Here is an 18,049-nt window from a genome sequence, read left to right on the forward strand (position 1 = left end):
ACCCGAGAGACAGATTGGGCGTGCTGGCAGTGACGTTAATGAAATTTGAGTTATCCCTCCTCATCATTTTCCTCCAACCTTTCCATTCTGGAACATTTTTCTAGGGTGATTTGCCAAAAATCATTTGTATCGGTCATCTTTACTATCTACCAACCAGGATCTTGGTGTTCGCATCACAGAAACCATTGTATTACTGGATGGTACAATGTTACAATATGCATTGCAGCAATTGAACTATATGCTTGAAGTGTGTCGCGTGACATAAGGAGCTCATATTGAGCAAATATTATGTGATTTGTTTCAAATACAATTTTTTTTTAGTTTGCCTTTCCATTGATTCTACTTTCATGTATCTTATTATTATTAAACACAAGTTATTCAAGTTTGTAATCGGAAAGATCATTTGTAATAATCCAACTAAAATTTTAAACTGAATTACACAAAAACGAATCCTAATATTTGATAAATTTTTTATTTATATTATTAGATGGAATATTACATTTTTGGACCTAAAGAAACATCTAAAGATGTATTTTAAAAAAGTAAGAAAAATGAATAATTTTGTAAATTTAAAAACTTAACTCGCTTATTCGGAGATCTCATTATTAGTTCTCATTACATATGGTCGATGATGAGAAAATATCCAACTTTACTAACAGTAATTTACAGAAAAAAAAAGTGAAAAAATAATAAATAATAAATAATAATAAAGTGAAAAGTGAAAAAGAATAAGTTACTTTATTTTATGTTACGTAAAAATTTACTCCATATTAAAAACTACAGCTCAACAAATAATATAAAAATAAAAAATCTGATGTGGACAACACATGACTTTCTTGAACGCCTATTAAATTACATATACACATATTTTTAAAATAAAAAGTACATAAAATTTTATTTTATTAACAACTTCTGATATTTATTCTTTTATTTTATGGTTATTATTGAATTATTATTTACCGTAAAATTTGCCTTACAATCAGAGGTTAATAATTATTAATAAATCATTATACTTAAATTAAAAGAAAAAGTTTAAAAAAAGGAAATGAAGTCTGATTTGAACCGATGTGCCTTCCCAAATATCCAAATATTTCATTAATTAAAATTTTATTTGGCTATAACTCTGGACCCAATGAAAATAAGTAGCACTTATGATATATCGTTGAAAAGCTTTAAATGAGGGCTTATTACTACAGTTAAGAAAAAGTCCAAAATCAAAATTGTTTTGTATTTTGGGCTTTTTTAGACACTTTTGGTCCAGTCGATTTCAATCAAAAGGGGAAGAACACAACTAGATGTTAGAACAGTTAAATCCAAAATTTCAATATCATACGGCTAATCGTTTTTTAATTATGGGGGATACGTACGTAAGTACGTACAGACGTCACGCCGAAACTAGCGAAAATGGATTCAGGGATAGTCAAAATGGTTATTTCCCTTGAAATCTGAAAACCGAAATTTTTCGCGATCACAATGCTCCCTTTACTTCGTACAAGGAAGTGAAAATAAATTAAAGGCAGCATTCCTTACGGAAAGAGTTACTTGTACAACAAACAGAATTTAAAAATATAAAAACAATAGTATAACGCACTTCTAAGTGCTAAAATAAATGATTTTTCTACCAAAATTCTAATGATATAACAGTTATTTCTTATGATCAAAAGTAGATGAAAAATAAATCAAACACCAAGATATATAATTGGTAATTTAACATTAAATATAGTTATATAAAGATGTGATTAGAATATTACTTTTAATTTACCTAATTTTTTTTAAGAAAATATTATTTTTATTTGGAAGATCCTTCTGAGGAATAATACAATCAAATAAAAAATTAATTGATTTAAACGTTATCAAAATTAAAATATCATAAAATAAATACCACTATACGTTTTCATACTAATTAGAAGAAATACATGAAAAGAATAGGAACAAAAAAAGAAAACTTTTTTGTATTTTTTTTTTTTAAATTCATTTATTTATGAATATACGTATCTATAGGTATATATTTTTTTAATTAGTGGTTGATCAAGACCCTTTTATACAGTATTCACTTTTCATCAAAAAGGATAAAATGAAGGAATGAACATTAATTTAAATGAAATATGGTTTTCACCATCGTGAACAGATTGTAAAGACAAAGCCATGGTATTGCTATACCAGCAGAACGGAGGTTTCATAGACCTACCCCTATATTCTCTACCACTCCCTCCACTTGTTATGCCTATGAGACGACAAGGCGGGTCCTTCTAGCAACTCATTCATAAACTCAGACTCCCTACTGTTTTACTCTGCCCTTAGGGCCCCCATGTACACACAAACACACACACATATCTACAGTATACGGGGCAACAGAAGAGAACTGCTTCTGTACGGCCCATGAAGCAAATGATCCATCCAATGGTAGATCCATTAATTAGTGGCTACGACGTAATGGTAGGTAGCCTACAGTAGGCAACCTTCTTTCAAACCCTTCCCGCTTTTGCCCCTCATCTATTCTATAGACTGCCCTTCACAGTTCATCTCTTCATCAGTACCCCCTCCGTTTTACATCACGTATCTATACCTATGCCAAACTCCCCCTCCCCACCATCTAAAATACTCTTATATTCTATTATTGCTGACCATACAGTTACCTCTCTCTTTCTCTTTCTCCCTGACTCTTTTCCTCTTATTCCCAATTAATGCAGGCCCAATTAAATATTGAATAGATTTTATTAAATTAAAACTTGGTGAATTAATTTGTTGAAGTACTTTGTTCTTTTATTCCTATATTTCAATTGTGCTATGAGATTTATGTTGTATTATTAACTGCTTTTTTTTTAGAAATCATATTTACTCCACAAAAGTACTTTAACCTTTTAAAATATAAAAATATAATATTTCATAAATTACCACTAAAATAAACTTATTGTTTAAATACACAAACAAGCATTAATAAAGAAAGTAGATATTCATGAAATATATTACTTACAATACATAAAGTTTTCTTATATACATTACCATATTTATTATTATACATTATATACTGTTTTTCATATATATATATATATAAATGTAACCAATTATGGTAAATGATAACTGTTATAAAATCATATAGAGATTACAAAAACCTACATATATGTTTAAATAAATTACTATAAAATATTGAAAGGTTTAGTAAAGAGTACTGAATTTAATTTTTACTCTACCCATTTTATAAATTAAACCTTTAAGTTAATATAAAACAAATCAAATGCAGATCTCAGTGAACCATACTTATTTAAAAAATTATTCTTTAAGTGGCACTCGAAACGTGCCATTTTTTATTGAAAATAACGACTAGGGTTCTTATTTTATACATGCACACTGAAACTTTATATAAAATACTTAAATCGAGTTCTTTTTTCATTTACTGAAGTTATACATTTTGTTTTAATTTCATTATCTTTTAATAAATCAAGTCATAAAATAGAGGAAAACGTTTTTTCTCAGAATATTATATAAAAATATATTCTCCAGATAACAGAAAATGTTCTCATCAGAACCTACGCATTATCTATTTTTTACATCATATTCAATTTCATCTCAATACGTTATACAAAAAATTACAGAGCAATAAATAAAATCAATAAATGCTCAACAATAATAAAAAATAATCAATAAGAGTAATAAGTTAATAAGTAATTAAACGTATAATTGACAATTACATGTCAGTGAAAAATAATTATTCAGGAAAATTAATATATTTTTAACGTTTAAAAATCATTTTTTAAAAATACAAATCTGAACTGATGTAGATATGTATAATATTAAATAATGTTTACCATGGTAAATCCCAGTCATCTGAGATGGAGTGTAAAAAAAATATTTAAGATATTTAAATTAATTTTTGGGAAAAATTATATTTGCAACAGACTGTTTTAAAATATGAATAAAACTGGGTAAACATATATTATGTCATACAGAATTAATGAATTCGGTTACAGAAGAAACTGTAGAGGATAAAAGAGAAAAGTAAGAAATGAAACATATGAAACAGCTAATTTGGAAATTATAAGAAATTATAAGACTTAAAAAATCTGAAAACAAAAGTCGTCAGACTTCGTAAGTTTAGCTTAAAAGGTCTTTCATTTTTTAGGTAGATACGTAATCTATCTATAATTTTCAAATTAAAGATTTGTATCGTGCAGGTTCTTCCCTTTCTAAATTTTCCTTAATATTTTTTCAAATTCTCATCCAAACTTTTTTCTACTCTGTTAAGGAAGTTTTAGATAAATTTTTATACTGGGACTGATAGAAAATGAAATGCTTCTTAATTACTGATATCCTTCTATATATTTTAGGTAGATTTGATAAGAAAGCTTCCTATTGTAATGGGTACCAAGATTTGACTTCCGGAAAATTTCGACATTTCGCGTTTCACATCCCCCAGACTCCAAAACCACCTGCAGTTCAAAAGTTTATATATACATTTATAAATATATATATATATATTTTTTGTTTTTTTTTTCACTTTCTTGTGGAGACGATAACTGCCGTAATTTTACGCCAATCACTTCAAATTGATACATAAAATATAACGACCCAAAATCTCGGTCGAGTTCGTTAACGACCAAAATCGGACCATAGTGGTGGAAATGGGGTAGGGATTTTTCGAAAAAACAAAGTATCGCTATAACTTTCTTATTAAGTAAAAATATCGAATTCGTTTAAATTTCCTACCATTTTTTTTTAATAAGGTCCTAAAATTTATCTAAGTAAAGTCTTTGATACCACCAACCATTCGTCCAGAAGGTGGAAAAAATGGGGTCTTGAAGACCAAAAAAATTCATACCTCATTTATCTGAAAATCATACCAGGGGTTAGAAATTGGGGAGTGGGCTTTTTCATATAAAAAATATCGCTATAACTTTCTTATTAAGTAAAATACCGAATTCGTTTAAAGTTCCTACTATTCTTTGGCTAAGGGCCTAAAAATTATCTAAGAAAAGTCATTTCATATCACCAACCACTGGCCCAGGGAATGGAAAAAATGGGGTTCTGATGACAAAAAAAATCAAACCTCCCTTAATAGGCACAGCATTGAATCGGTTTAAAGTGGTCTTTAGTCCTCTAAACATTACGTAAAACTTTTATCTGCAAACAATTTTTGATATGACCAACCCTTACGGCAAGGGATGACCAAAATGTTGCTGGAATTGTAAGAAGATAAGGCTTTTCGTATGCTAAATACGTAAAACTGTTTTTTACATGCAACCATTGTCGTATTGAGTAAATTTGAAGTTTTTCTTAACTTTAAGATGGAAATCTTTTTTATCCCCTACTTAGCACCGGTGAAATTTACCTCCGCCTTCCGGCGTGGCGAAAGGAATTTCTTTTTTTTCTTAGTGAATCGAAAGGGTAGACAACTGCATCATTCTGGTCTACAAATTAGAAAAGATAAATGAAAAAAAAAATATCTTGTACCTAATAAATATATGTAATCATGAGTTATCCGCGCCTTCCCACGTGTACTTGCGTAGCTTGAGCTCTTCGACGTTCTTCTGATCTTCAGTTTTGGCAGCTCTAGATCCTGCTTGAAGTTCAGCTGTCCGATCTTTTTTTGTAGAACACTGAGCGAGAGGGACCGACAATGAGGTGGAAAACGGGTAAGGAGATAGCAGGTGTAATGGTGACACACTCACAACATGATAAAGAATAAAAGATTTGTGCACCAGTTTTCAACTTTGATTGTTAATAACCTCGGACACTACATGAGCCAGAAAAATTTCATTTGTAGCAAATTTTTTGGGCTTTCAGAAAATCATCTCCACTCTGGTCGATTTTCACACCGTTTTCGAAATATTTGCGAAAAACCATACAGCTGTGCCTTAAAAATTTTCTTAAGAAGTGGAAAAGGGGTTATGTGTAAAATTTTAATTACAAATTGAGGGAATGAGAAATAATGTAACTAATCTCTTCAAACATGTTAACAAGAATATAAAAAATCATTAAATCCCAAGCGATACCAAAGGGTTCACTCAATGGCTGTGAGAAGCAGGGAAAATAATTAATCTGAAATGTTTAATCACATTAGAAGCTGCTGCCTGATTTGTTTCCATAAATACAGTATATATATATATCAAAAACCAGCTTGAACAACCCAAGTACAGAATTACAAAGTAATTGAAATGACACTTACCTTATTTTTTATTCCAAAAGCACTTTCGCGGGATTCCGCACAATCAGTTATATATAAAAAATATATTTATACAAAATTACATAAAAAACATAACTTTTTTAAAATTAAAATTAAAAGATTAAAATATATACAAAAATATATGAAGTCAATTAAATATAGTAACTACATATATATAAATATGACGTCATAATTAAACATTTTTAATTAAATTTAAAATAATATAAATAGAAAATGTATGCCATGTAACCTGGCCAGCCAATGTTACATTACTGAATGGATTTTAATTATATTTAGCTGGCCAGGTTATATAGTATAAATTTTCTACTTATTTTATTTTTAATTTAATTTAATTTTAATTATGACGTCATATTTATATATATATATGTAGTTATTATATTTAATTGACTTCATATGTTTTTGTATATATTTTAATCTTTTAATTTCAATTTTAAAAAAGTTATGTTTGATATGTAATTTAGTATAATATCTTTTATATACAACTGATGATGCGGGATCCCGCGAAAACGTTCTTGGAATAAAAAATAAGGTAAGAGTCATTTCATTTACTTTGTAATTCTGTATTTGGGTTGTTCAAGTTGGTTTTTGATTATAAAAAATACAATGTACTGGTATAGAGGAATACTGGTCTTATAAGTATTGACTTCTGAAAAAAAAAAATATATATATATATACAAGACATTCGCGAAAAATTTTCATTTTAATCCTATTAACTTTACAAAATGATTATTTTTTTAATTTTAAGAAAAATTCTCATTAACCCTAATTTATGAACATTTTATACATAACCCTTTTTATAAATAAATAATATTTTAGTTTATTTTTTCAGGTACCCAATCTTTGAGCTCATGTGGCATGTTTAATTCCAATATAAAAAGTGCTGCTACACAGAAGTTATCTCATATATTCTGATATAATAGTATTTTGATATTTCAGCCTTCTAACATAGTGGGTTCATGGGTTACACAATTTTAAAGAAAAAATTACGTTATTGAAAAACTTAGCAAAATAAGATGATCAAACGCTGTGTAATTCAGTTAACAGAATGACCAGTTTATGTAATGATTAGTGAACCAGTTCTTATTCAGTTCTGTTGCGTTCAATTCCCAGCAACAAGCTCTGGGTTTGGTTGAAAACAAACGACAGACCAATTTGTTCTGGCATTTTTTTCATCATTTCGCGTTTTTTCTTCATCATTATCTTGACTGATTTGATGTATTTCTCCGTTTCTCTTTTTTTACCTATTATTTCGGCTTGAATATGGTATCCTACATCTTCAGTTTCTACATTCTATATTTTTCTGTCTTTCATATATTTCAGTGTTTCTTTCCCCCGACAGTTTTATCTTCTACACTTCCTTTTATTACACGCATAACTAACCAAAGTTATTTTAACAAAAACTGATTTATTCCTGCATCTCCTGATCTAAACCAGAATGTCTACATTTTTTTTTCTTTGGTACATTACAAAAAGGCGTACTTGACTACTACTTTACATAGTTCCCACCTTTTCCGATTTCCTTATCAAGTTCGATCTCATAAACTATTTACTTCCCAATTCTTTCTTTACAATATTCCAATTACCAATATTATTAACTCCTTATCACTTTACATACTTCATTAAGATTTCTATTTCTTTATTTTCTGCTGAAATGGTAGAAATATAAATTCGTAGTAGTAATATCATTATCGGATTTTGTTTCAATATATCCTGATTAAAAATAATTATTTCATTAAAGTAATATCATACCAGTTGTCGTACTTTTTTACTGATGAATAACACATTTTCTTCGTAAGGATTCTTATTAATATTGCTATATCTTTTGATATATAATTTTGGTTTTTCTTTCTACATAAAATAATATATTTATCTTACCTATCACTCTATTGGTGCTATTTCATGCACCAATTCAAAGAAAAAGTTGGAAATTATTTTTTCTCTGGACCTATTTCACTAAAAGGAATATATGAAATTTATAAAATTTCTTTAGAAATTAGAGCGGTATTCTTTATTTATTTCAGCAGAACAGTATTGAAAACCTACTAAGTACAAAATGTTAAATTTTTGTATTATATTTCTCAAAAATTGTCGTACAAGTAATAAAGGGTTCACATTCCTGTTGGAACAGTCTTATAAAAAAACTAAAACCGGTGATTACCGAAGAGAGATTAATCAATCATGTTACAAATATTTTATCAACCACGTCGAAAGGATAAAATAAAACAAAAATTCTCATTGCTTTATACTGTAACGCTTTATTTTTTTCATTTCTTAAACATAAATACTTTTAAGTTCTTTAAAAACAACTATATGTCATATTATCATTATAAATTTATTACTCGACTGTTATTCTCAATACACGCGAAATAATATTTGGTAATTACAGTAATTTTAAGTAAAGTTTTCCGATTTATAAGCAGTAGGTGAAGTTCCCCTTAAGTGCGATAGGCAATATGAGACGCAACAGGAATACCTTAGATGCATAAAATGTGTTTTAAAGTACTTCAACGCGTCTTGAATAAATTTCTAACTAGTCTCTCTTTTCCTCCTTGTCAGATGTACATTCCCCCTCCGGTTTTCTCTCTCTAACATTCCTATTTCTTCCGCTCTTTATATATTTATGAACATAAAGTATACGTTTACGTTTATGTAAGCACTTGAACCGGTATAAATGATCATATATTTAAGAATATCTATACTTGAAGGGAATAAATTTTTAAAAATCTATTATATTTTGCAGTAATAAAATTATAAATTTATGAACGTAAGCTAGGTTAAACGAAACTAATAGAAAAGCTAAAGCCTACAGCATTCGAATATTATGTTTATGTGTTTAGGGATAATCTTGATTTGATCTGAAGTCTTTCCTCAATATTTTTCTAGCTACGTTCCATTTTCTCCCATGACGATCTATTTATTATGCCTCCATATCTACCAAAGATATTACAAACGATGTTCATTTAATTTATTTTTTATTTCTTTATTTTTAGTACATAGGGATCGTATATTAATTTCATCGCATGAAATAACTCAATACCGGGTGTCTGAAAATGTACTACGTGGTTTCAAGAACGAATATAATTTTTATTTCGCAGCACTCAATAGTGTTTTATGCATAATATTGATGCGACATTAGTTTACACATTCTGTGTCAGATAAAATCTGCGTTAGACTATTGTACAGGCCAGTCTGTTATGAGCATGTGCTTCAGTACCATGATGTCGCCACAAGAGAAAATGTATACCGGTTCGTAGAAACAAAATCAATCACTGTTGTACAAAAAAATTACAAACGAGTCTATCGTAAAAATTCTCCGAGTGATAAAAGCATACAAATATGATGTAAACGGTTTTTGGAAACCGGAAGCGTTTTGAAAAGTCACTCTCCAAGTAGACCAAATTAAGTGTCGAAAACATAGAAAGAATTCGAGTGTCTTTCCAATTAGGCCAAAACTTTCAGTTCGTAATGCCATCGTCAAATAAATATTCCTAAAAGCTCTGTCCATGATGATCGATCGCTATTGATTGAAACTTCGTGCTTAAAAGCTGCAACTAATCCATGAAATTAAACCCCAACGATAGTCTGCAAAGAATTCAATTTATAGTAATCATGTTAGACTTTATTTCTGCTGATGAAAACTACTAGCAGCGCATTTTATTTTCTGACAAAACAACATTTCATGTTCATGGAGTCATGAATCACCGCAATTGTCGAGTATAGGGAGCTAAGAACCAGTGAAATTCGTCTGCAATTTTCCGAAAATGAATATCTGATATGGTAATCGAATTTTTAGATGTTTTACATAAAGAGAATATCTTCACACTAGAAGAAATGCAAGATATGCACTCGGAGACGAATTGGAAGGCTGTCGCTGACTATACCAGGACAGTCCTGCGGGACGTAATTACCTGGAAGGAGACCCGCATAAGAGCTAGGCGTCGGAGGACACGTGGGCGGACAGGACCTCGGCTGAGCGCCTAGGGGGCCCCCCGGGCGCGTGGGAGTCGCCTTAGCGCGATGAAGCTGCGGGCACTTCACACAGGTGTTGGATTGCAGCCTGGGTGATTTGGTATTTTAGGTATGTACTGTATCTGTGAAATGAGTAACAGCTGTGTGCAGCTTCTGTGGGTTGCGCTTTTGTTGTTACATACTCTGTATATCCTATTCTGAATGACAATATGATTTAGTTTTAGATATTATGTAAAAAAAAAGAAAAATGGTAATCGAATCTTAGGGTAATTTTTTTCCATGAGCATACTATCATGGATATACTATATTCGGACATGTTAGAGAATGTTATGTTTTCGCAAACTGAAAATATAGAGAGCCAAGTTTTCCAATAGGATGGGGCCTCTCTACACCATGCAGTGTTGTGCGGACTGAGCTCAACGGCAGGTTTCCAGAAGGTTGGGTAGACAGAGAAGTTCCAATCGCTTGATCACCATGAAGTCCCAACTTGACGCCGATAATTCTTTTTTCCTTTTTAGGCTGTATAAAAGAAATCGTATACCATGGAAAAATCCAGTCACTTGACCACTTGCGCCAAAAAATAACAGCAGCCGTGGAAGTGATTCCTATAAACATGCTCGTAAAAGTGTGGAATGAGGTGGATTATCGGTTTGACGTCTGCAGAGCTGTAAATATGCAGAGCTTCATATCGTGTTCCATTAGAAGAGGTAAAAATCTTTAGACATTACACTTTCATATAATAAAACAGATATATTTGTAATTATAAATGTAATAAAATAAATTAAATTTAAAACCACAAAGTTTATTCGGACACCTGGTAGTTTAAAATATTTCTAAATAAATTTCCTGTCTTTGTCTAAACCATAAAAAGCAGCTCCCTATTTAAAATACTAAATATCATAAGATGTATAAAACAGCAAAAGCCTTTCTGTTCATATATAATGCTATCAAAATTATAATGATATTGGAAATTATGATAAAGCAGGTGAAACTTTGCTAAGCAGCTCAATTTAAAATACGTATTTTCAAACAAAGTTCTTTTAAAACCTGACAAATATCTTGATAGTTTGTAAATATAGAATAAAATTTTTATAAGTACTCAATAAAAAGAAGCTTCTATATGTTCTTATTCCATAAAATTTTCTATATTTTTTTTTTTAAATAGAAAATAAATGTATTACTAAACCAAATAGGAGGGATAAGTGCCCACGAGTTCAACTTAATAGCGGTTTCATTTCGCATACTAACAGCGTGCGATACCTAGGACTATATCTGGATCGCCGTCTGATGTGGAGGATACATGTGAGGGAGAAAATAATGCAGCTTAACATTAAGTTCAAGGAGATGTATATTATGTTCAGAGGATCGCAATTATCAATCCAACAAGTATTCAGCGGTTCTGAAACCGATTTGGACCTTCGGAATTAAATTGTGAGGTACGACAAGCGAGAGTAACAGAAGTCGTACAGTGATTCCAGAAAAAAACTATTGAGAAATATAACAGAAGCATCGTATCTCCTCTCGAGGAGATACGGCTATTCGGTACAAGAAACAAAATGAGACCGAACAAACATGTGAACTGGGTCGCGGTTAAACTATTGGATAAAAGCAAGGATTTTAGGCGCCGAAGGCGACTGCATATATTAATTTGTAAGTTGTCAGAGATTGGAGGTGATCAGCTACCCTAGGGTGTTGTGCATCGTCAAAATTCTTCATTTCGTTTCGCCACTTACTTTTTTGGTGCTCTGATTTGTTTTACTATTTCTTTGTTTGATTAGTTATTCTTTGTGTAATTGATAAGATTTATTTTTTTGATGTTTTCTTCGCTTTTTATGTTCTGAACTTGACTAGTGTAATTTAACACTGCGGCAAAAAAAAAAAACTGTATTAAAAAAGATAAATAAGAAAAAAAATTAAATAAAAACGAAAAAATATCAGGAATAATCACAAAAGTACAATCGAAACCATAGAAATATTAACAAATGAATTACGTGATATCATATAAAGAGTTAATTAGAACTGCAAGCGATACGTCCGTCAACTTTTTATTATCTTGGCAATACTTGCATTACTATGAGCGCTATAGATCAACTAGTTATTGACTTTTATCAAGACACGGCAGTATTCGTCCCCGTTTCACTGTCAATACCATTAATTACAATACCAGTATAGAACTACATATCAAAATTTAAGCTATTACTGTTTATTTCAAATCAACTACTCAGGAAAAGTTAAAGTTTATAAAATAACATAATATAAAAATTCTTCAGTGCAATAGTATAAGTAGTATAAAGAATTTCTGTGCTTTTCTCTACAAAGTACATTTCTCTTACCATGACTGACAGAAGCTGAAATAAATATCGTTCGCATATCTACTATTACCCTTTAACATTCATAGAAATTTATTGGAAAGTAAATCTACTATGTCGTACTATTTTATTATTAAACTGATATGGAAGCTAATAAAACGTGAACAAAGAGTAAAAATACTTTTAACTGGATATTAAATTGGTTTTTATAAACTAACAATACATTTTAAAAGTTTTTGCGATCGAAAAAACATAAAATATCTCATAACAATGAACAAATAATGTATGTATAGTATATTCTCTTAGTGAGCAAGTGTGTAACACAGAAATTTACATAAAATAGTTTTGCAAAATACAATTATTTCATTTTAAAACCCGAAGATAATAATGGCTTATTTTTTGTTCAATCTACGGCCATTTTTAACAATCAAAATTTTTTGTTATCTTTCAACGAGGTTTTATCGAACGGTTTCAGTGTTACTTTTAAATAGAACGGCATGATAAATTGTTATCATTCATTCATAAAGACAACAGTTTAGTCCAATGTTCTGGTAAACCATCGGATAAAATTCTGTCATATAATAACGGTAAAAAAACGCATAGGCCTTCGTAAAATAGGTTTTTCTGATTTCAACTGTTATGAATAGTTATTAGAAAACTAAATCCAGAATTGTTAAATAATAAAATTTTAAAATTTTGTGTAGATAATTCCGTACAAATTTTTTTAAAATGATTTTCTTAATAACAAAAAATGCTGCTTCTAACTATAGTATAATTCTCATGAATACATATATTTAAAAAGAAACTACTGTGAAAACAGAAAAATATTTTGCATGGTAATACACAACAATGTTGTGTATTAAGCATAAATACAGCTCCGGGGGTGCCATCGCCTTAAACTACCTCGGCAGAACTCAAGATCCCAACCAGGTAATACACAACATATGTATTTAATTAAATGGAAAATCCTACCGTTTTATTTATACTTACTGAAAAAAATTAATTTAAATATATTTTTAAGACTTTTCTCTTTTTTTTAATGTAACGCTTCTTTTTTTTATTCATACTCAATAAAAAATTATATGAATACTATTGTTAAACGATATTAAAATTATAATTCTCCTAATAAGCTTTTACTTCTAGCCAGTTTTTTTAAATTTTCATTTTATTTTGAAAACCAGTTAAATACAGAAAAAAACTATTTACTGAATGATTCCAGAAATAGAAAAATCACTAAAACCGTACATACACACAAATAAAGTTGTATGCTAGACGGCGATTGAAAAATGTTTAATCAAATATTTCAAATGTGATGTTTTAGAATTTAATACAAGATTCTGCTCCAAAACTTATCCACACAAAATCTAGAACTACGTGGACATTTCAGTTGTTAAACAACCATTATTAAATATTACGAAAAGTGTGCATGAAAAATAAGTAAATAAATAGAAAACATAATAAAAGCATTAACTGTGTTATATAAAACTTATGACCGGAGTCCCGGTAGGGGAATCCCTTCGGGTTCCCCTCATTTGAGGAATGGCGACTAATCGAAAGACCGGGTCCCGGTTACCTGGGTGAGACCTTGAGTTCTGCGGAGGTAGTTTGATGGCACCCCCATGAGCTGTATTTATGCTTAATTACACGTTCGGATCGGTGTGGCGGGGTAAACAAAGAGTTAAAAAAAAAAGTTCTCTTTAGAAAAATTATTATTGTTGTTGTTGTTGCTGTTTAATATTATTATAAAAATGCTCTAAAAATACATTATATTGTTTCCCGAGTACTGTATATTTATAGGTTTACATTTTAAATACAATTTTAATAAATTGTTTTTGAGAATAATCTTGGATTTTAATTTATGTATAAAAAAAAATTGTAATTAAATAATTAATTTTGACGATTAAACAGTTATTACTAGATAAATACAGAGGAATTAATAGGTGATATAAAAAATATACCTCAGGAAATGTAAAAGATAAATCTACTAACAAAAAATAATTCCCTTTATTTTTGACAAGATAAAATGAGCCGCTGAATTACTAACGTCGTCTTACGTCCATTTAAGATTATGAACACTCAAATGTCCAAAGCAACGAAACAGTCACAGAAATCCAAATGCCGTAATAATTGATGGCCAACTGGAGGTATGAGAACTTACTCAATTTTCAAACACCTTGATAAACCGTGCCATTATATTTTACTTGATGTTTTGGATATGAAAAAGCTTTCCACTCTATAGACACCACGTTTATTAACAGTCGACCAAAAATGTATTCAAATGAACACTTCACAAGGATTTTTAGTTTTATTTAAACGCTTTTCTACTGAGTTTCTTAGACTTATAACAGTGGATTAAACATGGATTCACCATTATACATCAGAGACAGTGGGTAGAACACGAGTAAATGCACCAAAGAAAGCGAAAACCGGTTCCATCTACGGTAAAAATCTTGGTTTTTAGGGATTCTCGTAGTGTAGTGCTCATAGATTATCTGGAAAAATTCACGATCACCACTGGGATTATTACTTCAACATTGCATCGATTAAAGGTGCTATTCAGGCTAAACATCCATATCTGGTAAAAAGAAAGTGCTTTTACAACTTGCCTGCATATAAATCTCCGGTTATTCCTGCAAAACTCCATGACCTACTCTTCGAAAGACTTCCATATGCGCCGTATTCATCTGATTTAGCTCCTAAAATTACTTCTCTTAGCAAACCTAAAGAAGTGATCGCTGGACGAAGATTCACTTCGAATTATTTTGCAGATCTGTAAAAATCTCATTACACAGAAGATATTAAAAAGTTGGAAAGTCGTTGGTCAAAATGTTTTTTTTTTTTGTCTTCAGTCATTTGACTGGTTTGATGCAGCTCTCCAAGATTCCCTATCTAGTGCTAGTCGTTTCATTTCAGTATACCCTCTACATCCCACATCCCCAACAATTTGTTTTACATACTCCAAACGTGGCCTGCCTACACAATTTTTCCCTTCTACCTGTCCTTCCAATATTAAAGCGACTATTCCAGGATGCCTTAGTATGTGGCCTATAAGTCTGTCTCTTCTTTTAGCTATATTTTTCCAAATGCTACTTTCTTCACCTATTTGCCGCAATACCTCTTCATTTGTCACTTTATCCACCCATCTGATTTTTAACATTCTCCTATAGCACCACATTTCAAAAGCTTCTAATCTTTTTTTCTCAGATACTCCTATTGTCCAAGTTTCACTTCCATATAAAGCGACACTCCAAACATACACTTTCAAAAATCTTTTCCTGACATTTAAATTCATTTTTGATGTAAACAAATTATATTTCTTACTGAAGGCTCGTTTAGCTTGTGCTATTCGGCATTTTATATCGCTCCTGCTTCGTCCATCTTTAGTAATTTTACTTCCCAAATAACAAAATTCTTCTACCTCCATAATCTTTTCTCCTCTTATTTTCACATTCAGTGGTCCATCTTTGTTATTTCTACTACATTTCATTACTTTTGTTTTGTTCTTGTTTATTTTCATGCGATAGTTTTTGCGTAGGACTTCATCTATACCGTTCATTGTTTCTTCTAAATCCTTTTTACTCTCGGCTAGAATTACTATATCATCAGCAAATCGTAGCATCTTTATCTTTTCACCTTGTACTGTTACTCCGAATCTAAATTGTTCTTTAACATCATTAACTGCTAGTTCCATGTAAAGATTAAAAAGTAACGGCGATAGGGAACATCCTTGTCGGACTCCCTTTCTTATTAGGGCTTCTTTCTTATGTTCTTCAATTGTTATTGTTGCTGTTTGGTTCCTGTACATGTTAGCAATTGTTCTTCTATCTCTGTATTTGAACCCTAATTTTTTTTAAATGCTGAACATTTTATTCCAGTCTACGTTATCGAAAGCCTTTTCTAGGTCTATAAACGCCAAGTATGTTGGTTTGTTTTTCTTTAATCTTCCTTCTACTATTAATCTGAGAACTAAAATTGCTTCCCTTGTCCCTATACTTTTCCTGAAACCAAATTGGTCTTCTCCTAACACTTCTTCCACTCTCCTCTCAATTCTTCTGTATAGAATTCTAGTTAAGATTTTTGATGCATGACTAGTTAAACTAATTGTTCTGTATTCTTCACATTTATCTGCCCCTGCTTTCTTTGGTATCATAACTATAACACTTTTTTTGAAGTCTGATGGAAATTCCCCATTTTCATAAATATTACACACCAGTTTGTATAATCTATCAATCGCTTCCTCACCTGCACTGCGCAGTAATTCTACAGGTATTCCGTCTATTCCAGGAGCTTTTCTGCCATTTAAATCTTTTAATGCTCTCTTAAATTCAGATCTCAGTATTGTTTCTCCCATTTCATCCTCCTCAACTTCCTCTTCTTCCTCTATAACACCATTTTCTAATTCATTTCCTCCGTATAACTCTTCAATATATTCCACCCATCTATCGACTTTACCTTTCGTATTATATATTGGTGTACCATCTTTGTTTAACACATTATTAGATTTTAATTTATGTACCCCAAAATTTTCCTTAACTTTCCTGTATGCTCCGTCTATTTTACCAATGTTCATTTCTCTTTCCACTTCTGAACACTTTTCTTTAATCCACTCTTCTTTCGCCAGTTTGCACTTCCTGTTTATAGCATTCTTAATTGCCGATAGTTCCTTTTACTTTCTTCATCACTAGCATTCTTATATTTTCTACGTTCATCCATCAGCTGCAATATATCGTCTGAAACCCAAGGTTTTCTACCAGTTCTCTTTATTCTGCCTAAGTTTGCTTCTGCTGATTTAAGAATTTCCTTTTTAACATTCTCCCATCCTGCTTCTACATTTTCTACCTTATCTTTTTTACTCAGACCTCTTGCGATGTCCTCCTCAAAAATCTTCTTTACCTCCTCTTCCTCAAGCTTCTCTAAATTCCACCGATTCATCTGACACCTTTTCGTCAGGTTTTTAAACCCCAATCTACATTTCATTATCACCAAATTATGGTCGCTATCAATGTCTGCTCCAGGGTAAGTTTTTCAGTCCACGAGTTGATTTCTAAATCTTTGCTTAACCATGATATAATCTATCTGATACCTTGCAGTATCGCCTGGCTTTTTCCAAGTGTATATTCTTCTATTATGATTTTTAAATTGGGTGTTGGCAATTACTAAATTATACTTCATGCAAAACTCTATAAATCGGTCCCCTCTTTGATTCCTTCAAAATCAAAATTGTCAAAATGTAATCGTCAAAATGTAATTGTCAAATGTAATTGTCAAAATGTAAATGTGGTCAAAATGTATCGAATTGTAAAATAACTTCGTTGAAAATAAAAATATAAAATAATCTGAAAATCTTGCATTTTTTGTCAGGCCAAGAACTTTCCGAAAGGCCTTCATAAGTTATACTCGCGAAACATTAATATATACACGTATTTATACCGGATAAAAAGTTATACAGTAGTTTTCAAGGAAGTACAAATTTAAAACTTTCCATTCAGAGTAGAATAGAGTACAGAAAATCACTAAACTGGGTTAGGTAGTAATCATAACTTTTCACTTAAGTTCTTCTACCTGCTCGCGGTTTCAAACTATGAGTAAT

General features: G+C 30.7%; 1 long non-coding RNA gene across 1 annotated transcript in view; it reads right to left on the reverse strand.

Annotated features, from left to right (window-relative positions):
- Positions 1-18,049, reverse strand: part of LOC142327469 (uncharacterized) — a 212,525-nt gene that overhangs the window by 37,267 nt on the left and 157,209 nt on the right. The gene's annotated exons all lie outside the window — the stretch shown is intronic.

The sequence above is a fragment of the Lycorma delicatula genome, chromosome 7 (assembly GCF_047948215.1).
Source record: "Lycorma delicatula isolate Av1 chromosome 7, ASM4794821v1, whole genome shotgun sequence".
Lineage (NCBI taxonomy): Eukaryota > Metazoa > Arthropoda > Insecta > Hemiptera > Fulgoridae > Lycorma > Lycorma delicatula.